Here is a 21,760-nt window from a genome sequence, read left to right as displayed (position 1 = left end):
AATATACATCACAATTTACTGAAAAATATATTCTAAAAATTCTTTTTTTTTTCAGTTTCCAAGTCATGTTATTCAGAATTTTGTGTTTCCTGAATCAATAAATACTATACAAAACAATGTAAAAATGGCTACCATTTTCTCCCCTTCTCTCACCCACCTAGGGATGATTCCCTGTGCAACCTCATTCAGGGTTCTTCCTGCAGATTTGATGTTTTAGCCCCTTGAATAACTGAGATTCGGCTGGGGTGGGAGAGCCTGTGGGATCTAGGTGACTGACTAGGTTAGAGAAACGGGTTAGTGTTTTGGAGGAGGAGAAGTTGCCTGGGGCAAGAGCCTACCCCAAAGAAAAGGGTGTCTAAAATGTTCACGGTTCCCTCTTTTGCCTCAAACAGTGACATTTATTCAAAGAGGAAAAAAAAAAAAAAAAGACAAGATGTCCATCCCTTGGCTTCCTTCCCTCCCCCCTCAACTGCTCCTCAGCACCCTGGGATTGAACCCTGGCTAGGGCCAGGAAGCAGACAGCCCCCCCCAAATGAGGTCAGCAACATTGAGGGGCATCTCTTAAACGGAGGTGTTGTAGAAAGTCTCGATGTCTTGGAGAGTCTTCTTGTCTTATTCTGTAACCATGTTAATAGCCACACCCTTGCTGCCAAAAAAAGGACCACCCCAACCGCTTCTGTGAATGTAGTTTTCCCTGTTGGTGGAAGGGTCATAAGTGATGACTAAAGAAACCTGCTGCACATCAGTGCCTCTGGCGAGCAGGTCAGTGGTAATCAACACTCTGCTAGAGCCAGACAGGAACTCTCTTTCCTTTTGATCTATGTCCCCGTGCATAGCAGAGACCATGAAGTCCCCAGCATGCATCTTCTCAGGAAGCCAATCTATCTTCCTTCGGGTATTGATGAAGATCACTACCTGGGTGATGGTCAGTGGCTTGTACAAGTCACGCAGTGTGTCAAGCTTCCACTCCTCTTCTTCCACATTGATATAAAATTGGCGGATACCCTCCAGGGTCAACTCTTCCTTTTTGACAAGAATCCGAATAGGGTCTCTCATGAATTTCTTGGTCACCTTAAGCACATCAGAAGGCATTGCAGCTGACAACAAAACTACCTGGGTATTGCTGCTGAGCTTTTGGAATATATTGTAGATCTGGTCCTCGAATCCACGGTTTAACATTTCATCCGCTTCATCCAGTAGGAACATCTTGATGTATTTGGGAGACAGGAATCTCCAGTCAAGAATATCAAACACGCAGCCAGGGGTACCCACGATGATATAGGGAGCCTACATCTGCAGCTTCTGCACTTCAGTGGGCACATTGGTGCTCCCAATGCAGGCGTGACAAGAGGCACCCATGTAATCTCCTAATGCCATGGCCACCTTTTGTGTCTACCAGTCTCAACAACGTGCCCAATGCTTGATTCTACCTTCCGCAACACCCAAGAAAGAATAGAGCCGCAGCAGGATTGTGTCCTACGCATGAAACAGCTTTGGCCACTGTCAGGAGCCATTTTGGCTGGACTTGTATCCATAGTCCTGGGCTTCTGGCCGCAGGACATTAGCAAAACCATAGCAGCCTTCCTGTAAGTAAGATTGTGTATCTTCAGTGTGCAGAAGCCATCTGTCAGCAAGACATTAGCATAAGCATAACAGCCTACCTGTAAGCAAGATTAGGTATCTTCAGCCATTTAGCTGGTCCTTTGTACTGAGAAATGATTGAAATGCAAAACTCTGTAAGGGAAGGTTTTTTGATAAGGAACTTGTAAAGCTCATAAAATCCTTGTCCATGGAAAATCTGTTTGTAAAAAGATATAAAAAGGAATGCTGTTAAATAAACCGCATCTTTAGTCCTGGCTTGAGGCCTTGCTTCAGCCCTGGACTGGAGTCCATGCTTTCACTCTTTCTTCTGTCTTTCCTTAATCCTCACTCCCCATCAGGCTCAAACCCTTTCAGCTGGCAGGCTCTGGAAGGCTACCAGGCCAGGCATCAAGCTAGGATGAACAAGGGACTTCCATCTTTCTTCCCCTGACTGATATAAGAACACCACGACCAAGGAGAAGTTTCTTTGCCCATTGCCAGGGAGGGTCTAAAAATTCTTGATAATCCAGAATGTTAACTTTGAGATACATTATCTCTGAAATTTATTCTTTGTGGCCTCATAATAGTAGATATATCCTGTACATCTTTCTGCCTGCAAAGCCTAACAATTGCAGATATATCAAGTGGAGATTTGTTGACTGGCTGTGCAACTTGCTAGGCTAGAATGTAATTTTAAAAATATCAATAATAAGATGTCATGTAAGACTGATTTCAGGAATTTCATTGAATCTTTTTGACTTGCAGACTGAAACAAATAGATATCAGATGGATGAATGAATATTGTCAAAAGACAAGCACAACCAGTTAGATTAAAAGTCCAAAATGGAATTTTTAATTGTAAAATTGGGTAACATTTAATTTTATTAAAAAGAATAAGCAGTCTAAGTACAAGTGGGTTTTACATTTTACATTCATTAAAGGATTGAGAACAACAGATACAAAACCAAAAAAAAAAGAGCTATCATTGAAATGTGAATTTCCTTGCCCAGTGAGATAGAGAAATATCTGCTTATGCATTTCACTAGGGCATTATTTTAGGTTACTCTTTTCTATTCAGTATTTCATTATCAGCTGATTTAAACTGACCTCTTAGAAAAATCTGTCTTTATCATTCCATTCGTAATTTCTCAGAATGTCATGTAAATAGGGAAGTTTTAACTTAATGGCATGGAATGTTAGTGTGAAAAACTGTATGTTTTAAATTTTTGACCTGGAATTCCTACTATTTCTACGTAATAACAATTATAATTATTTTTATTTTTGTTATAATAGTAATTATATATTTATATTTAATTTGGATCTAACAGGATAGACCATTTTAACTACACTCATTTTTATTAGTTATTTTAGCTAAGGTTGATTAAATAATGAATATATTTTGAGTAATGAGAAAAATAAGAATCATATGCAGCAAGATTAAAATATATTTTTATTGATATGATATGACATATGAAATATGAAATCTTTTCTGTTGCTCAGGGAAAGTTATTCTCTTTAATGTCTGACATCTTCTCTTAAAGTTTCACTTTCTAACTAGTACTTCTTCTACTAGCTAGTAAGGTGAATATGTACTAGTATGAGGAAGAGTTTATTCTTTTTTTTTTTTCAAAGTAGGGTCTCACTCCAGCCCAGGCTGACCTGGGATTTACTGTGGAGTTTCAGGGTGGCCTTGAACTCAGGGTGATCCTCCTACCTCTGCCTCCCGAGTACTGGGATTAAAGGTGTGCACCACCATGCCTGGCTGAATTTATTCATTTTTGACATTAGTTAAATTATAAATCCAGAATTCTGCACAATATATACTAATGCTCTCAGATGAGATCAAAGACATCCTTTCTTAACATGATTTATTCAAACAAGTCTTTTTTTAAATTTTCGTCAATTATTTTTTTAAATTTTTATTAATTAGTTTTGTACTCAGCAAATACAGTCAGTTTGGTACCATTACTAGGCTCATCCATGACCTACCCCCTCCCCTTGGCCCCTCCTTGTTGAGGTATATGGGTCGTGCATTGTGGAGTTAGCCCACCATTATGGGTAGGATAAATGTCTCTGCATGTCATGACCCAACATGTGGCTCTGACATTCTTTCAGACCCCTCTTCCGCAAAATTTCCCTGAGCCGTGTTGGGTTCATTTTTGGTCTGCTTCAGTGATGAGGTGTTGGGGGCCTCTGGGTCTCTGGCTCTCTGATTTGGTAGGAGTTGATTTTTCTCTGATCTCCTCCCCCCTTGTGCTGGTACCTGGTTCACCAGGAAAACAGCACCCTTGCTTGTTGTGAACCCAGTACTACCTCTCTTTTCCTTTTACATCAAAGATAAATATCTATTTTTAGGATTTTTTTTAATTTAAGTGACCAGAAAGTATTGCATTGTTTTTTTTTTCCTTTCTACCTTGAATAAGTGCTATTTCTCTCAAAAAGTTTGCCAACCACAGTCTTCTCCAACTGTATTTTAATTTTCTGAATCTGATACCATAATATTTTAGTTTTATAAGACTATAATAATTTATGTTATGATATTTTATTATACTTTTGTTACATTTTTGATTCATGCCTATATTAGGATTTTCATGAGCAACTGTCTTGCTTTCACTTGAAAGCTAGTTTTGGTTCCCTATCATAAAATTTTAATTTCCAAAAAAGAAAAATAATAACTTCAAGATATATCAATGTAACCCTGTCATTCTTCTTCCATAATAAATTTTAACTGAAATATTAAGTCTAAAAAATAAACTATTATACATGTTATTTCTGCTCTTATAAAGTTATAAATAAGTAACATAAAGACCCTCCTTAGTAAAATGGGGAAAAGGAGGTATGAGACAGCGGAATTAAATGATTTAAAATATATGGCTTTTCTTGAGGCTGACATTTTAGTAATATTTCTTTGGAGTTGCATTGTCCTCATTTTCTTGCAATCCTCATGAAGAGAGATTATTATCCTAATTAGAGCTGTTAGATTATAGATGAGAAAATGTGTGAAAAAGCTTTCTTTTTCATCTCTTAAGGAAAATAAGCCTACTAAGTTAGGAAGATTAAATCAATAGAATTGTTCAGAGAAGAGTAAAATTTCATATTCTTAGAAAATCAATATAGCTCTAACATGACATTCAGGGCCCATACAGGTACAGGTTGAATATCTCTGACCTGAAAATCCAAACTCCAGAATGTTTATAAACCAAAACTCCTACAGCACACACATAATGTCAAAGTGGAAAACTGTACAACATAAAACATATTATTCAAGGAATCATTGGGTTAACTATTAAGTGTACTTTCAAGGGAATATACACATGATCCAAACAAAGTTTGTGTTTAGGTTTGAATTCTATTTCCTAAATATTCCATTATGTATATGTAAAAATAAAATATAACCTGAGGGCTAGAGAGATGGCTTAGCAGTTAAGGCTTTTGCCTGCAAAGCGTAAGAACTCTGGTTCAATTCCCCAGTACCCATATAAGGCAGATGCTCAAGGGGGTTCATGGATCTGGAGATTTTTTGCAGTGGCTAGAGGCCCTGGCATGCCCTCTCTCTAAATAAATAAAGAAATAGAAATAACCTGAAATCTGAAACACGTCTCATATACAGCACTCCGTATCATGGACATTTCATCATATAAAACTTTGTTTTAAAACTTTGCTAAAAATAAAAGGTGTGCTATTAGAAAAGCACACACATACAGCCAATACTTTGAATGGATATACATTTTCCCTTCTGTGTCCTTGTGTATGCATCTACAGTCTAAACCAAGTGTGTATTGAAAATGTCCTTAAAAGTTCCAGCAATTCCCATAAAGCAAAACTTAAACTTGCAGTATTACATAGACTATAATGAATGAAATCATGTGTATGTACTAGTACTAGATATTACATATGTTCTCTAGAGATATTTAAAATATAACGAAAGATTTGACTAGGCTATACACAAATGCTATATTATTTTATATAAGGGGTTTATAGTAATTGTCCTTAGGATTTATAAGGGTGGTGGTAGAAAGGGTATCCTTGAAACAATTTCCAGTTCCCCATGAGTTTAAAAACATGCCTGTATTTCTAGTTTTCAGAACACTAAAATATGTGAGTCTTAGAGGAAAATAAAAATTGTTAACATTTAAACTTAAGGTGTGACATAAAATATTTATTTACATTCACATTCTCAACCTCTATTTCAGTTCCATAATACAATTTACTACAAACATTATGTAAATATATATTAGCTTATGCACACTACATTAGGACATGATCTCCATAACCAGATCAGAATAGTAGTAAAAACTAAGCAGTACAATTGTATATGCCAACATTTAATTGTGTTTAACTTTAAATAAATTTGTATTATTTGTATACTACAATTGCTTATTCTACCATACTCTGAGAATCATTTGCCTTGGGTAGAAGGATACCATGCTGTTATATGAAAAGCCCCAAGAGACATGTTATCTGTATCCACCCTGTGAGGCTAGAGCCATCTGCAAACCAGAAAGAGTGCCCTCACTGGAACTGAAATGGATGATATCTTGATCTGTTACCTCTTCATGCTCAGAATTGTGACCAATAAATGTTGGCTGCTTAACAGACATCAGGGGATGGTATTATTTTGCAGCCGTCTAAGCTAAGCTACTCTCAAAATACTAATGTGACTCAGGAAAGCTTTGAAGTTTATTTTTCAAGACTGCTCTATTAAATTAATAAATATGAACATACATAAAGTGACTTCAAATACAATAGTATATACTGAAGTAAATGAAAATGGGTTTAAAATGTGCGTAATGTCTTCAGTAGTAAGATAAAAATGTCAACAATGTGATCTTTGTTATCAAGCATCTTTATCTTTATGACTGTTTTCAAAATCTCTATTTCCATTTACTTATCTTTCAATTTAATTCCTTTATTCAACTGTTATATATTTAGAGTTCAATCAATGCCAGAAACTTGGTTAGATAGTGAAAATGGAGTACTGATGTGACATGATTTTTCTCAAGGAGCTCACCATACACTGGAGTTTATTTACTGAAATGTGATCCTTGTGAGCTGTTGCAGATTAGACTTAATACATAGCCAACATTCACACTGTCTTGTATGTGGCGCTGAACTACCCACTGTCCCAGTCACAGACAGAGGAGCATGACAAGTTCCATGACTAGAAAAGGAAAAGGGACATGGACACCCTGTTAACTGATGATTGGGCCAGAAGTACACTTCTCTGTATAGTCTGTCCAGTCATTGTAAAGATTAACTTATTTCTCTAATCAGAAAGGAATATAAGCCTTTAGAAAAAGACTCACTGGCACTTTCTGGGACTTTTGTCTGTGACAAAAAGTTCTCGCTTTCTGTTTCCTTCACTTTTGAACCTACCCGGTCATATGCAATCTTCCACTATGACAGTTTTCTGAGTTTTATACAGTAAAGTTTGCTTCTTTTCTACAATAAGCTTTTACTTAAAGTTCATTTACTGTTTACAATAAGCTTTTACTCTAAACATGCTTTCTTTGTGTAACAGTTTCTCCTTTATGATCTATCCATCTTGTCTGCAAGATACATTCTTTGAATCCTCTGACATGAGGAGCCTGGAGCCTCCAACTCACCAGAGTTTTGGTAACTATTGAGAAACCAGAATTCTAATTTCTGAGTTAAGTCCACAAAAGAACTGAGATAGAGCTTTATTATTCTCAAAGACACCCATATCACAGTGGTTAGTGATCATGGAATCTTTTAAAAAATAAATTTTTATTTATTTGCAAGGAGAGAGAGGGAGAATGAGAATGAGTGCATTGGTCTTTTTGCCACTACAGACAAACTTCAAATGCATGTGCCACTTGGTGCATCTAGCTTTATGTGAGTACTGGGGAACTGAACTTGGGATGTCAGACTTTGCAAGCAAGCACTTTTAACCACTGAGCCATTTTTCCAAGTGCTTAATTATGGATTCTGGCACATATTAATTTTCTTATTATAGTAAATATGCAAATAACCCTATTTTTTGAGGGAATAACTAAGACCATACATATTTATGTGTATTTAGGGGGAGAAGTAGTGTATGCCATCATGTTTAGGGCTTGAAGATGGTTACATTTCCTGAAGAAATTTAAAGTAATTTAAGTGAAATAAATTTATATTTAAATAAAATTCAGTGAAAATCATTACAAATATAATTGGTGTGTAGAAAGTGTGTTCAGGTAGTAGAAAGGAAGTCATAACAAGTCTAAGGGAATGAGTAATACATAACTCTTAAAAGGTAACCTGTGACATGCAAACCAAAAGTAGCCTACTGAGAATTAGAGAGATTTGAAAGGGGAGAGGGATTGGGGCATAAGATAAGTGAAGAAAATAACAAAAAGAAATTTTGTTCTAAATAAAAGCCATAATGAAACAAAAATAAAAATAAAAATAAAAAAACATCAAGATAAGTGGCTCATGTTTGTAATCTGTGGACTGTGTGCGGCGGTAAGTAGATTGACAAGCTTTCTAGGCCAGCTGGACTACACTGTGAGATACTGCCTCAAAACAATAACAATGTAAACAATCAAACAAAACAACTAAGAAAGCATCATGTGAGCTTATCAACTGTAAAAGATACATCCCAGGAGATGAAGGAGAAAAAAAAAAGGATAAAAAGTGTTAAGCAGTTTCTGGCATTTCCAAGGGTTATGTGAATATTTCCATCATGGTCTTTAAAATATTTACAGTGTTTTCCATTTCTTCTTGCTGAAATCTTCTCTAATGTCCAAGACCTAGCAAAGATTACTCATAGATCAAGGAATGTGGTTTGATCTCATTATAATCAGAAGCCAAGGAAAGGCATGAGGGAATAGAAGCAGGCTTTTGGACATTGAACAAAATCATGAAGAAACATGTATACTGATTACAGAAGGGTTCCTTTTTTTCCACATCCCCGCCAACATTTATGATCATTTGTTTTCATGATGGTGGCCAATCTGACAGGAGTGAGATGGAATCTCAATGTAGTTTTAATCTGCATTTCCCTGATGACTAGTGACGTAGAACATTTTTTTAGATGCTCATATGCCATTTGTATAAATGTACCACATCTTCGTTATCCACTCATCTGTTGAGGGACATCTAGCCTGGTTCCATTTCCCAGCTATTATAAATTGAGCAGCAATAAACATGGTTGAGCATGTACTTCTAAGGAAATAAGATGAGTCCTTTGGATATATGCCTAGGAGCGCTATAGCTGGGTCATATGGTAGATCAATCTCTAGCTGTTTTAGGAACCTCCACACTGTTTTCCACAATGGCTGGACCAGATTGCATTCCCACCAGCAGTGCAGAAGGGTTCCTTTTTTTCCACATCCCCGCCAACATTTATGATCATTTGTTTTCATGATGGTGGCCAATCTGACAGGAGTGAGATGGAATCTCAATGTAGTTTTAATCTGCATTTCCCTGATGACTAGTGACGTAGAACATTTTTTTAGATGCTTATATGCCATTCGTATTTCTTCCTTTGAGAACTCTCTATTTAGCTCCATAGCCCATTTTTTGATTGGCTTGTTTGATTCCTTCTTATTTAACTTTTTGAGTTCTTTGTATATCCTAGATATTAATCCTCTATCAGATATATAGCTGGCGAAGATTTTTTCCCATTCTGTAGGTTGCCTCTTTGCTTTTTTCACTGTGTCCTTTGCGGTGAAAAATCTTTGTAATTTCATTAGGTCCCAGTGGTTAATCTGTGGTTTTATTGCCTGAGCAATTGGGGTTGTATTCAGAAAGTCTTTGCCAAGACCAATATGTTGAAGGGTTTCCCCTACTTTTTCCTCTAGCAGTTTCAAAGTTTCCGGTCTGATGTTAAGGTCTTTAATCCATTTGGACTTAATTCTTGTGCATGGCGAGAGAGAAGAATCTATTTTCATCCTTCTGCAGATATTTATCCAGTTTTCAAAACACCATTTGCTGAAGAGGCTGTCTCTTCTCCAATGAGTATTTTTGGCATTTTTATCGAATATCAGGTGGCTATAGCTACTTGGGCTTACATCTGGGTCCTCTATTCTGTTCCACTGATCTACATGTCTGTTTTTGTGCCAGTACCATGCTGTTTTTGTTACTATGGCTCTGTAGTATAGGTTAAAATCAGGTATGGTGATACCACCAGCCTCTTTTTTGTTGCTCAGTATTATTTTAGATATTCGAGGTTTTTTGTGATTCCAAATGAATTTTTGGATTGTTTTTTCTATTTCCATGAAGAAAGCCTTTGGAATTTTGATAGGGATTGCATTAAATGTGTAGATTGCTTTAGGTAAGATTGCCATTTTCACGATATTGATTCTTCCAATCCAGGAACAAGGGATGTTTCTCCACTTTCTAGTGTCTTCTGTAATTTCTCACTTGAGTGTTTTAAAGTTCTCATTGTATAGATTCTTTACTTCCTTGTTTGGGTTTATTCCAAGGTATTTTATTTTTTTTGATGCAATTGTGAATGGGAGTGATTCTCTGATTTCATCCTCTGTGTGTTTGTTGTTAGCATATATGAAGGCTACTGATTTCTGTGTATTTAGTTTGTATCTTGCTACATTGCTGTAGGTTTTGATCAGCTCTATCAGCTTGCTAGTAGAGTCTTTAGGGTCCTTTATGTATAGAATCATGTCATCTGCAAATAATGATAACTTGATTTCTTCCTTTCTAATTTGTATCCCATTTATGTGTGTCTCTTGCCTTATTGCTATGGCTAAGACTTCCAAAACTATATTAAATAGAAGTGGGGACAGTGGACACCCTTGTCTTGTTCCTGATTTTAGTGGAAAAGCTTCCAGTTTTTCCCCATTTAGTAATATGTTGGCTGTAGGCTTGTCATAAATAGCCTTTATTATATTGAGATATGTTCCTTCTATTCCCAGTCTCTGTAGGACTTTTATCATGAAGGGATGTTGGATTTTATCAAATGCTTTCTCTGCATCTAATGAGATGATCATGTGATTTTTGTCCTTCAACCCGTTTATGTAATGTATTACATTTATAGATTTGCGTATGTTGAACCATCCCTGCATCTCTGGGATAAAGCCTACTTGGGCAGGGTGAATGATCTTTTTGATATACTCTTGTATTATGTTTGCCAATATTTTGTTGAGAATTTTTGCATCTATGTTCATGAGGGAGATTGGTCTGTAAATTTCTTTTTTTGTTCTATCTTTGCCTGGTTTTGGTATCAGGGTGATGCTGGCCTCATAGAAGGAGTTTGGTAGAATTCCTTCTTTTTCTATTTCCTGGAAAAGCTTAAGAAGCAATGGTGTTAGCTCTTCCTTAAAAGTCTGGTAAAATTCAGCAGTGAATCCATCCGGGCCTGGGCTTTTTTTAGTCGGGAGATTATTGATAACTGTTCGGATCTCCATGTTTGTTATAGGTCTATTTAAGTGATTAATCTCATTTTGATTTAATTTAGGTAGGTCATATAGATCAAGGAAATCATCCATTTCTTTCAGATTTTCATACTTTGTGGAGTATATGCTTTTATAGTATGTCCCTATGATTTTTTGAATTTCTCTGGAATCTGTTGTGATGTTACCTTGTTCATCTCTGATTTTATTAATTTGTGTCTCTTCTCTCTTTCTTTTGGTCAGATTTGCTAAGGGTTTATCAATCTTGTTTATCCTTTCAAAGAACCAACTCTTTGTTTCATTAATTCTTTGGATTGTTCTTTTTGTTTCTATTTCATTAATTTCTGCCCTAATCTTTATTATTTCTTCCCATCTACTAATTTTTGGTTTGCCTTGTTCTTCTTTTTCCAAGGCTTTAAGGCGAAGCATTAGGTTGTTTACTTGAGACCTTTCTAATTTCTTAATATAGGCACTTAAGGCTATAAATTTACCTCTTAGAACTGCCTTCATTGTGTCCCAGAGATTTTGGTATGTTGTGTTCTCATTATCATTTGACTCTATAAATTTTTTGATTTCCTTTTTGATTTCTTCATTGACCCACTCATCATTTAGTAGTGTATTGTTTAGTTTCCATGATTTTGTGTATGCTCTATAGCCTTTCTTGCTACTGATTTGTAGTTTAATTCCATTGTGATCAGATAGAATGCAAGGAATTATTTCAATTTTCCTGAATTTGTTAAGATTTGCTTTGTGTCATAATATATGGTCTATTTTAGAGCATGTTCCATGTGCTGCTGAAAAGAATGTATATTCTGCAGCCTTTGGATGAAATGTCCTGTATATATCTGTTAGGTCCATTCCTTCTATGACCTCATTTAGTCCATATGCCTCTCTGTTTATTCTTTCCCTGGATGACCTGTCAATTGATGAGAGTGGGGTGTTAAAGTCACCCACCACCACTGTGTTTGGTGTTATCTGTGACCTTAGTTCTAATAGTGTTTGTTTGATGAATTTGGGAGCCCCCATGTTAGGTGCATATATGTTTAGGATTGTAATGTCCTCCTGTTGGAGTGTGCCCTTAATCAATATAAAGTGACCTTCCTTATCTTTCTTGACTAACGTCGGACTAAAGTCTACCCTGTCTGATATTAGGATAGCAACCCCTGCTTGTTTTCTAGGCCCATTTGCTTGAAACACCGTCTTCCAACCTTTCACCCTAAGATAATGTCTATCCTTTGTAGAAAGGTAAGTTTCTTGGAGACAACAAATTGTAGGATCCTGCTTTTTAACCCAGTCTGCAAATCTATGTCTTTTCGTTGGGGCATTGAGACCATTGATATTAAGAGATATTATTGAAAGGTGTGTATTTATGTTTGCCATTTGTGTGTGTGTGTGTGTTTCTGGTTCTACCTGTGCTCTCTTCTCTTAACTGGTATTTGAGTATAGCTTGTTTTTTCTAGGTTCCTTATATGTGTGCTTTTCCTTTTGTTCAGCATGGAGGATTCTATCAAGTATTTTCTGTAGAGCTGGTTTTGTCTTCAAATACTCCTTTTACGTGCTTTTGTCATGGAATGTCTTTATTTCTCCATCTATTTGAATGGATAACTTTGCAGGATAAAGTAACCTTGGTTGACAGTTGTTATCTTTCAGAACTTGGAATATATCACTCCAAGCCCTTCTGGCTTTAAAAGTTTGTGTTGAATAATCTGCTGTAATCCTGATGGGCTTGCTTTTGTAGGTAACTTGATTTTTCTCTCTAACTGCTTTCAATATTTTTTCTTTGGTGTGTGTGTTTGGAAGTTTGATTATAATATGGCGAGGAGAGGTTCGTTCTGGGTTTTGTCTGGCTGGGGTTCTAAAGGCTTCCTGTATCTGTATTGGCACCTCTTTCCCAATTTGGGGGAAATTTTCCTCTATGATTTTGTTGAAGATGCCTACTATGCCTCTGGAGTGGAGTTCTTCTCCTTCTACTATGCCCTGAATTCTTATATTGGATCTTTTCATAGTGTCCCGAATATCTTGAAATTCCCACTCATACTTTTCTATAAGTTTGTCTTTCTCTTTGTTGGACTGCATTAGGTCTGCCACCTGGTCTTCTAGCTTAGATATTCTGTCCTCTCCCTCATCCATCCTACTGGTGAGATTTTCTGCAGAGTTTTTTATTTCATTAACTGTGTTCTTCATTGCTAGTAATTCTGACTGGTTTTTCTTTATTATTTCTATTTCCCTATTTATGTCTTGTATTGCCTTCTTTATTTCATTAAATTGGTGTCCTGCCTCTTTGATTCCTTTGATTTCCTCTTTGATTTCTTCTTTGATTGTTTTCATGTGTTCTTTGACCTCTTTGAACATATTTATAATTATTCTTTTGAACTCTTTCTCAGGCATTTCCTCTAACTCTTTCTCACTGGAGGACATATCTGATGCATTAATACTTTTAGGTGGATTTATATCGTCTTGCTTTTTAGTGTTTCTTGTGTTATAATGCATATATTTTTGCATCTTGGATTAAGTTAATGCTTGGATTTTCTAGCTAGCTGTGTATTCTTAGCTGTATCAATTGATTTGATGTAATATATTTTCAGGGTAGGACCTTAAGGTATTAGGTGTGGCTCTTAAGACTCTCAGAGTATCTACAAAGATGTTCTTAGGGGTTGAGTTTCCCTGCTATAGGAGTATTCAAGCAGGCTGAGTGGAATAAAATACAGGTAGATTCTAAAATTTAACTAAACACTGTACACATTCAATCAAAAACAGCCCCGAGTATGTATGCAAGAGTAGTTATTATAATGACCAGATCCTCTATCAACAAAGAGGTTTAGATTTCTGGTCTGTTGAGGGATCCAAGTCAGCTTGTGACCAAGTGAGACCCTTCCCTGGTGCAATCCCAGTTACCTTGGGTGGTTTTGGTCTCAGTCAAGTTGCTGCCTGGGTCGTCGGGCTGCTGTTCTGATTTCTGGAGCTGGGCACTTGCTTTTCCTACGGGGCAAACCGAGCTGCTGCTGCTGCCTCTGCTGCTGCCGTAGCTGCCACCGCCAGAGCCACCACCGCTGCTGAAGCTGCCGCTGCCGTGTCCACCGCTGCTGCTCCCCCCGAAGCCGCTGCTGCGGGATCTGTCGCCGCTGCCGCTCCTGGGTCCGCTGCTCCTGGGGCCACTGGTACCGGTGCTGGGGCCGCTGATGTTGCTGCCGAACTCTCCTCCTGCTTGGGTCCCGCTGTCAGCCCAAGTTGGCGTGGACGGGTCCTGGGCCGCTGCTCTGTTCGCTGGAGCTGGGTTCAGGCAGTGGGGGAGGGGAGGGAGCCACGGCTGCTCTGGTTGTCTCGCTGTTCCACGTGTTCTTCTACCTCATGGTCTGCTCCTCCGCTGCTCACTGCCGCTCTCCCCTCACGTTTCCCGAGTTGCAGAGAGCGCGGTGTGAGGGGAAAATCCCGCACCTGGCTTTTCCTGCTGCTCGAGCCAAGAGTCTGGCGACTTTCTGCTGCGCCGCGGCTGCGGCGGTTGGCCGAGCTGCCGGAGCCGCTTTTCCTGCCTGTGCAGGCTCTGGATGCTCTATAACTCTTCTACTTCTCCGCTGCCGCCTCAATTTCCTATACACCTCACTTTTTAGTAAAAGTGTGTATTTTGCTGAGTTTTTTTGGTCTTTTTCCCCCCTAGGCTGCTTTGGCGTGGTACCTACGCCACCATCTTAACCGGATGTCCCATCTAAATTTTTTTAACCTCTCAAATAAGGGCAAGTCATAGGTTTCTCTCTTTCTCTTTCTCTCTCTTTTTCTAAAAGACACAATTTTGGTCAAAACCTCACATCTACAAGTACAATACCTATGTTTTAGAATTAAATAAGGAGTCCCTTTCCTCACCACCTAGTATTAGCCTGCTTCCTGCACAGGCTCTGCTGTTCCCAGTGTGCACTCCATTTCTCAGGAGACTCTGGAATAGGAACAAGCCTTACTGATAGTTTTAGATTATGGCTCACCATTCAAATATAAGTAAGAGTTTTGAGGGCTATTGAACACCAAATGTTCCCCATGCATCAAATTATAAAAAACAGACCTGAGTTAAAGAATTTTATGTCAACTTTCAATGAAAATGTGTTGTTCAATTGTCCAGAAACTTCAAATTCTATACCAATACTAAGATCTTTCTAGTCATTGCACAATGAACTACACAAAAACATCAGAACCATACACTGGTGAAATATGTATTTAAGGATATATTTAACATGGCTTTTGAGGTATAATTCATCTCTTTTTTTCCACCTGTCTTGATTTCTTTGGCTTTTATATTAAATTCACACATTTTTTTCTTATGATGACTCTGAACTCATTATATAGCCAAGGATGACACTGTATTTCTGATATTCCCAAATGCTGAGATTTGGGGCATACACAATTATAAGTTGTTTATTGGGTTCAGAAGATCTAACTCAGGGCTTAATGCATGCTATGCAAGGGCTCTACCTACTGATACACATCCCTAGCTGTACATTCACACAATTTTAAGGGAAACAAGCATATTACCATGGAGAAAAGTGTTATGGGAGGAAAACTAAAAATCTATGTATAAGTCTTTCCACACAACTACAAATCATACCTATTGTGTACATGGAAAACAGTTAAGTACATTGGTAAATTTCCCACTTCAAAATATTTGGTATGTCAGATGAAGAGAAGAAGTAGGCGGTTTGGGGCTGGAGAAAGTATTCCATTTTTAAAGACATCTGTTCGCAAAGCCTGACTTCCTGGGTTTAATTCCTCAGTATCTATGTAAAGCCAGATGCAGATAGTGTCTTATGTGTCCGGAGTTCATTTGTAGTGTCTAGAACCCCTGATATACCAATTCTCTCATTCTCTTTATTTCTGTCTGTGTGTCTGCTTGTAAAGGAAAAAGAAAGAAGTTCAATATTTGTTCTCATATTTCTTTTGCCTCACTATCATCTCATGACTTCACTTTACAAACTTTACCTTGTGTTTATAGGATTCTGATATGCAAAATGTACTAGCACTGCTGCAGAATCCAACATCAATATAAATATTCAATATGCCAGAAAAAATATTTTATAGCAGTGATTATCGAAGAAATGAGATCATCTGAAAAGGGAGAACAAAAGTCAATCAATAGGCAACCAAACATGTAATAGCAATTGAGAAAATGAGACATCTTGGAATTGAGAGGCTAACAGCAAAAGAACAGTGATAGAATCAGAAAGAGGTGAATCAGTTTAAAATAAGGAACCAAAAAAGGTTTTAAGTGTTGTGTGACTCCTGTAAGATGCCTGTGCTCTGTTCCAGTCTTTCTCCTGTTACAGTGAAGCTGTCAAAGTATGTATGTATGTATGTATGTATGTATGTGTGAATATGTATTATTTTGTATGTATTATTTTGAAGATCAGATTATAAAATAATCATTTTCCTTCAAGAAAATTTTGAATAATCTTAAATATTATTATTAACAAACATGTAATATAAACTCATTAGTAGACATTTTTCAATCATTCTTATTGCTAATTGAGTTTTACATACTTATTTGATGAATATTTGCAATGTTAAAGGTAAGGTATATAGTAACGGCAATATACATTTTGGATTTATTTTATTTACCAGAAATATATCTTCTTAATTATAAATGTGCATTTGTCCTAAGGCAAATGTGAGAAATTATGACTTTTCTTTAACATATTATATAACAACTGATATTACATAACTTTTAAAAACTGGACTGCAAAGTAAACAATGCCAGGAACTACACATTAGTAAACAGAATTTGTTAAATTTTCCATTTCTGAGGGGGACCTAGTAGGGTGGTATTGTATATATTTAAGTAGAAGAACACATTAATGGGGGTGAAAAGGTCTAAGTGAATTCAGGGAAGAGACTGAGTAAGGAAAGTTGGAAGGAAAGCTAATCAAAATCTAAGAGGATATAAATAAGTCATATAGAAACCTACATTTTTGGACAATGGAATGCACAGGAGCCATAGACTGTTACTAGAAAATTTTCAGTGTCAAGGATGGGATACCTTCCAGTGAGCTGTTGGCCAGTGAGGTCCCTAATGCCCCCCAAACATTACAGGCCATTGCCAAAGCCCTTGGCTTCCCACCAGGGATGGTAAGTCCCTATTGCTGAAGAACATACATGGTCTGCAAGGTCACTGAGAAATGCTACTGGAGCTGTGCTGAAAACCTCCTCCATGTAGACCAGCTTACATAAAGCTGGAAAAAGCCATGTTACACATAGTTCAATGGGAGAGAGAGAAATCACCAGTAAAAATACCCAACAGAAGACACTTGTGAGCCTTATATTTGGCCAACCAGGCCAAATGAGCCAATGGGTGCAATAGTGGCATGTCTGTTATGGGTGAAACCAATAGCTCTCTCATTTGACTGAAGGCCTGTTTCATGGGAGGGAATATATCCCTGATAGTGAAAACCTATAGCAGGGATAGTCATGAGGCCTAGGGGTGTAATGTCTGCTGCTATCTAGCTAAAAGTATATACTATACTCATCAAACTGCCCAATAAGCACTTCTCTTAACATTGATACCCATATATTAATGTTACTCTCACTTTTGGTTAAAGCACCTTCTCTTTTCAGATGGCAGTGATCTTGGGATGACTCACAAGGTACAATGGTGCTGAGAAGTGTCAGAGGAGTGATCAGCACTGAAAGCTCTCTATCACACCTTACATGTCTCAGGGTCCATTGCCGAAGAGGTGGCAGAAAGAATGTAAGAGCCAAAGGAAGGGTAGGGCTGCTTACAATGCGCTCCTCCATGGCCTAGATATCTATGACCTCACAGTGCCTGACACTACCTATATAAAACCATCATAATAGGAGGAAAAGATCATGACATCAAAATAAAAGAGAGACTGATTGAGAGGTGAAGGGGATAGGATGGAGAACGGAGTTTCAAAGAGGAAAGTGGGGGGGGGATTATGATGGAATGTTGTTTATAAATGTGGAAGTTGTCAATAAAAATTATTTAAAAAGATATGCTACAACTATCATGTATGATACAGTAAATAAAAAGTAACATGCAATTATTAAAAAAATCAATTAGTTGTTTTCATGGGAAAATATTCATACAGAATCAGCTGTGTACAATTTGAATATCATAAATGAGCATAACTGTGCAACTGCCACCAATGTTTAGTGAAGAAGGGCTTTAGTGACTTCTTCAGGTGGCCCCTGCTGATACCCACCCTGCTATGACACTTGGTATGCTGACTTCTGGCAATATGTAATAGGTAATGTTTTAATATTTACAAAAGCAGAATCAAAACATGTGCATTTCTTAACCGCTAAGCCATCTCTCCAGCCCCCCCCCCCTTTTTTATGGAGTTCTACTCAGCAGTAAAGAAAAATGAAGTTATATAACTTGCAGAAAAATGGATGGATCTGGAAAGGATTATACTAATTGAGGTAACCCAGGCCCAGAAAGCCAAGCACCACATGTTCTCCCTCATATGTGGATACTAGCTACAGATGATTGGGCTTCTGCATGAGAAGGAAAATACTTAGTAGCAGAGGCCAGTAAGTTAAAAAGGAGATATAAAGGGAAGAGAAGGGAAGGGAGGGGTGTACTTAATAGGTTGGTATTGTATATATGTAAGTAGAATGATTGAGATGGGGAGGTAATATGATGGAGAATGGAATTTCAAAGGGGAAAGTATGTGTGGGGAGTATTACCATGGGATATTTTTTATAATCATGGAGAATGTTAATAAAAATTGTCAAAAGATAAAAAATAAAATAAAATAAAAAAGGTGCATTTCTTTCATGGAAGAACCTAAACTATTGTATTCAAGAAAAGTTTGCTTATTTTAATGATTTATATTAATCCTTTGTATTACATCTAAATACTTTTCAATTGATAGACACATAAAATTATATGTACTGATTTGGTCCTCTCAAAATCAATTGTTAAAGTAAATGTATAATTGGGGATTAAGGTTAAATAAGATCACTAAGGGTGGGTATTATTGAAACAGACTGTGACATTATAAGACAGGGAAGATAACATCCCATTTTTCTCTTTCCCTCCTCCCTTCACCTCAACCTTCCACATGAGGGCACATTGAGAAGGCAGCAACCAATAAAAAATCCCAAATGTGAACTTGCTGGAATTTAGCTAGCTTCTTCAGAAGCTAACACTGAGAGAAAGCAGTTTGCTTTTGTTTAAACTGTTTACTCTATGATACACACACACACACATACACACACACAATTTTCATGGTCTATGGAGACTTAGTTAATAGGCTATTTCTAACTTGAGTCTATTCAGAACAATGTTGCAGTGGTCATTCTCAGACATTTTTGTTCTCTGGAACAAATGATGCCCATGCATGCCTGTTGGGTATGGATTAGATGCCATGTATATGTTCAAATTTAATAAACAATAATTAGTGCTCCCAAAAGTTTATGTGCTACAATGTGCAATTCCTACAACTAAGGTTTGGGTGTTCCAGTTACAGTTGTTCTATATAATGTTAACACTTGTTACTTCAGTCTCTGTAATTTTACCCATTTTCATATATGTATATATAGCAGAATCATTAGTACAGTACTACATGTTTTCAGGATTGTTATCTATTTAGGTATCATGTTGCATATTATAATCATTTATTATTTTATTATATTACTATAATAGTTTGAATGTAAATGTATCCACCACCCCCCCATATCCTGATGTATGTTACTTATTTACTTACAAGCAGAGAAAGAGATAGAATGAGAATGGGTGTTCCAGGGCCTCTTGCCATTGCAAACTAAAGATGCATGCACCACTTTATTCATCTGGTTTTATGTGGGTACTGTGGAATTGAACCCAAGTCATGAAGCTTTGCAAACAAGCACCTTTAACTGCTAAGCCATTTCTCTAAGCCTCTTGAGATATTTTTTGATTAACTTTGCAACTTAAGTCTCCATCAAGCTGCCAGAGGGCATGCCACTTGGGATGGATCTTTTAGCTGTTTCTGTTTGCTTGCTGCTGGGGTTGGCTCCTTGCTACAGCTGTTTCTCCCTAGTATGAACCTATGAAATGAGCCAACTTCTTCCATTGATGGTGTTTCTTCTACTGGAACCTGTAAGGCTGAAATAAACCTCTTCCTCCCATAACCTGCTTCTGGTCTGGTGTTTGTTTAGCAATGAGAAGATAATTCAAAAGTGGCCTATATGTTTCTTATTGGTTTTATTAGTTGTTAGTACTCTATTAACTGATTTTTCCTGAAAAGTCTTCTGATTTTCTTCATATATTTAAAATAAGTGACCATTTAAAGTGAGTATTAGTAGGTACAGTAACTCCTAATACTTCCTTATGTTTCCAATTATGTCATGAAAAAATAGTGCATGTTCATTTGTGAAATTTTAAAGTCTCATAATTCCCTTATGACCGGAGACATTTGTCTTTATTTGGCAAAATTTTCAACTCCAAGAATTAGCACTCCACCTTTATTCACAGGGAAAACAGCTTCAAAATGTGAAGTATAAAAAGACACACTTGGGCTGGAGAGATGGCTTAGTGGTTAAGCACTTGCCTGTGAAGCATAATTACTCCATTTCAAGGCTCGATTCCCCAGGACCCATGTTAGCCAGATGCACAAGGGGCCGGGGCACATGCATCTGCAGTTCATCGGCAGTGGCTGGAGGCCCTGGTGCAATTATTCTCTCTCTCTCTCAATCCCTCTTTCTCTCTCTGTCTGTTGCTCTCAAATAAATAAATAAATAAATCTCAAAAAGATGCACTTGTCTCTGGCATATTTAATAGTGATGATAATGATATAATTTCTACCTGAAAAAATAATTATTGTCAAAGGTTTACCAAGTATTAACTTGGGGAAGGGGATGGAGAGTTCTGAAGATGAGACTCACGGCGTCACACGTTAGTCATGCGCTACCACTACAGCCTAAAAATAGCATTTATTAGAAGTCAATTTTATTGGCTTGACAGTTTTCAACTATGAAAATTTTAGGTGGATACCCTTGCATGTTTTATAATGAAATGGGAATAAGTGACACTTTAATACTGGCTCTTGACATATCAAAATTTAAGTTTGCTACCACAGGTTAGAACTTTGGGAGTAACTTTGTTGTTTCTGAGAAGAAAAGAAAGGAGCTTTCAGAAATGGTAACAGAAAGGCGTGTATTCAGCACTAGGCCTACCTGAGTTTTAAATACATGATTCAGTCACAGCCTTGCCACAACCGTTAGGGACGTTCCTGAAAATAGGACAATTTTGATGAGCTCTTACTTTGAAGGATAAGATTATGGAAAGAAAACTATGCAAAATTTTCAAAATTATATGAATTATTCCTGTAGGCTGAAGTTGAGAGAGACAAAAAAAGTGCCTGTCTTATTGAAGGCTGAAATCCACTGAACATTTTAAGCACTGCAGAATTCTTTTGAAGATATTTCTGTCTCAGATCAATTCAATTTTTAATTTTTTTTCAGAAATAACCAATAACACTTTGTAGGAACACTATAATTGGATGGAAAACAGTGAAGATGGCTACATCACTCTTTATGAGTTTAGAAAATTGAAAAGAGATTTCTGGCATTCTCTCACACAAGTTAGTCAATTTCTGATGCTGAAAGGCACTCAGAAATTAACTATGCTTAGCATAAATTACTTTTGACTATTAACGTGTTTGTCACTAATTCAAAATAAAATAAACAGAAAATGATTGTATTTCAAGTGACTATCAAAATGCTAAGTGAAAGCACCTACTGAAATGTTAGCTACATCAAAGTATAGAAATTTACAGATTTAAATTCATTTTTAATTGCAGTCAACTATTGTTGTTCTTTAAAATACACTATTAAATAAGCAA

The 21,760-nt window shown here is 37.0% G+C and overlaps 1 pseudogene; it reads right to left on the bottom strand.

The window, feature by feature from the left end:
- Positions 1-501: 501 nt before the first annotated feature.
- The window catches only part of LOC101597155, a 62,842-nt pseudogene continuing 41,583 nt past the window's right edge, over positions 502-21,760 (bottom strand).

The sequence above is a fragment of the Jaculus jaculus genome, chromosome 6, assembly GCF_020740685.1.
Source record: "Jaculus jaculus isolate mJacJac1 chromosome 6, mJacJac1.mat.Y.cur, whole genome shotgun sequence".
Taxonomy (NCBI): domain Eukaryota; kingdom Metazoa; phylum Chordata; class Mammalia; order Rodentia; family Dipodidae; genus Jaculus; species Jaculus jaculus.
The sequence above is the reverse complement of the archived record's forward strand: the minus strand, read 5'-3'. Positions and strand labels throughout refer to the sequence as shown.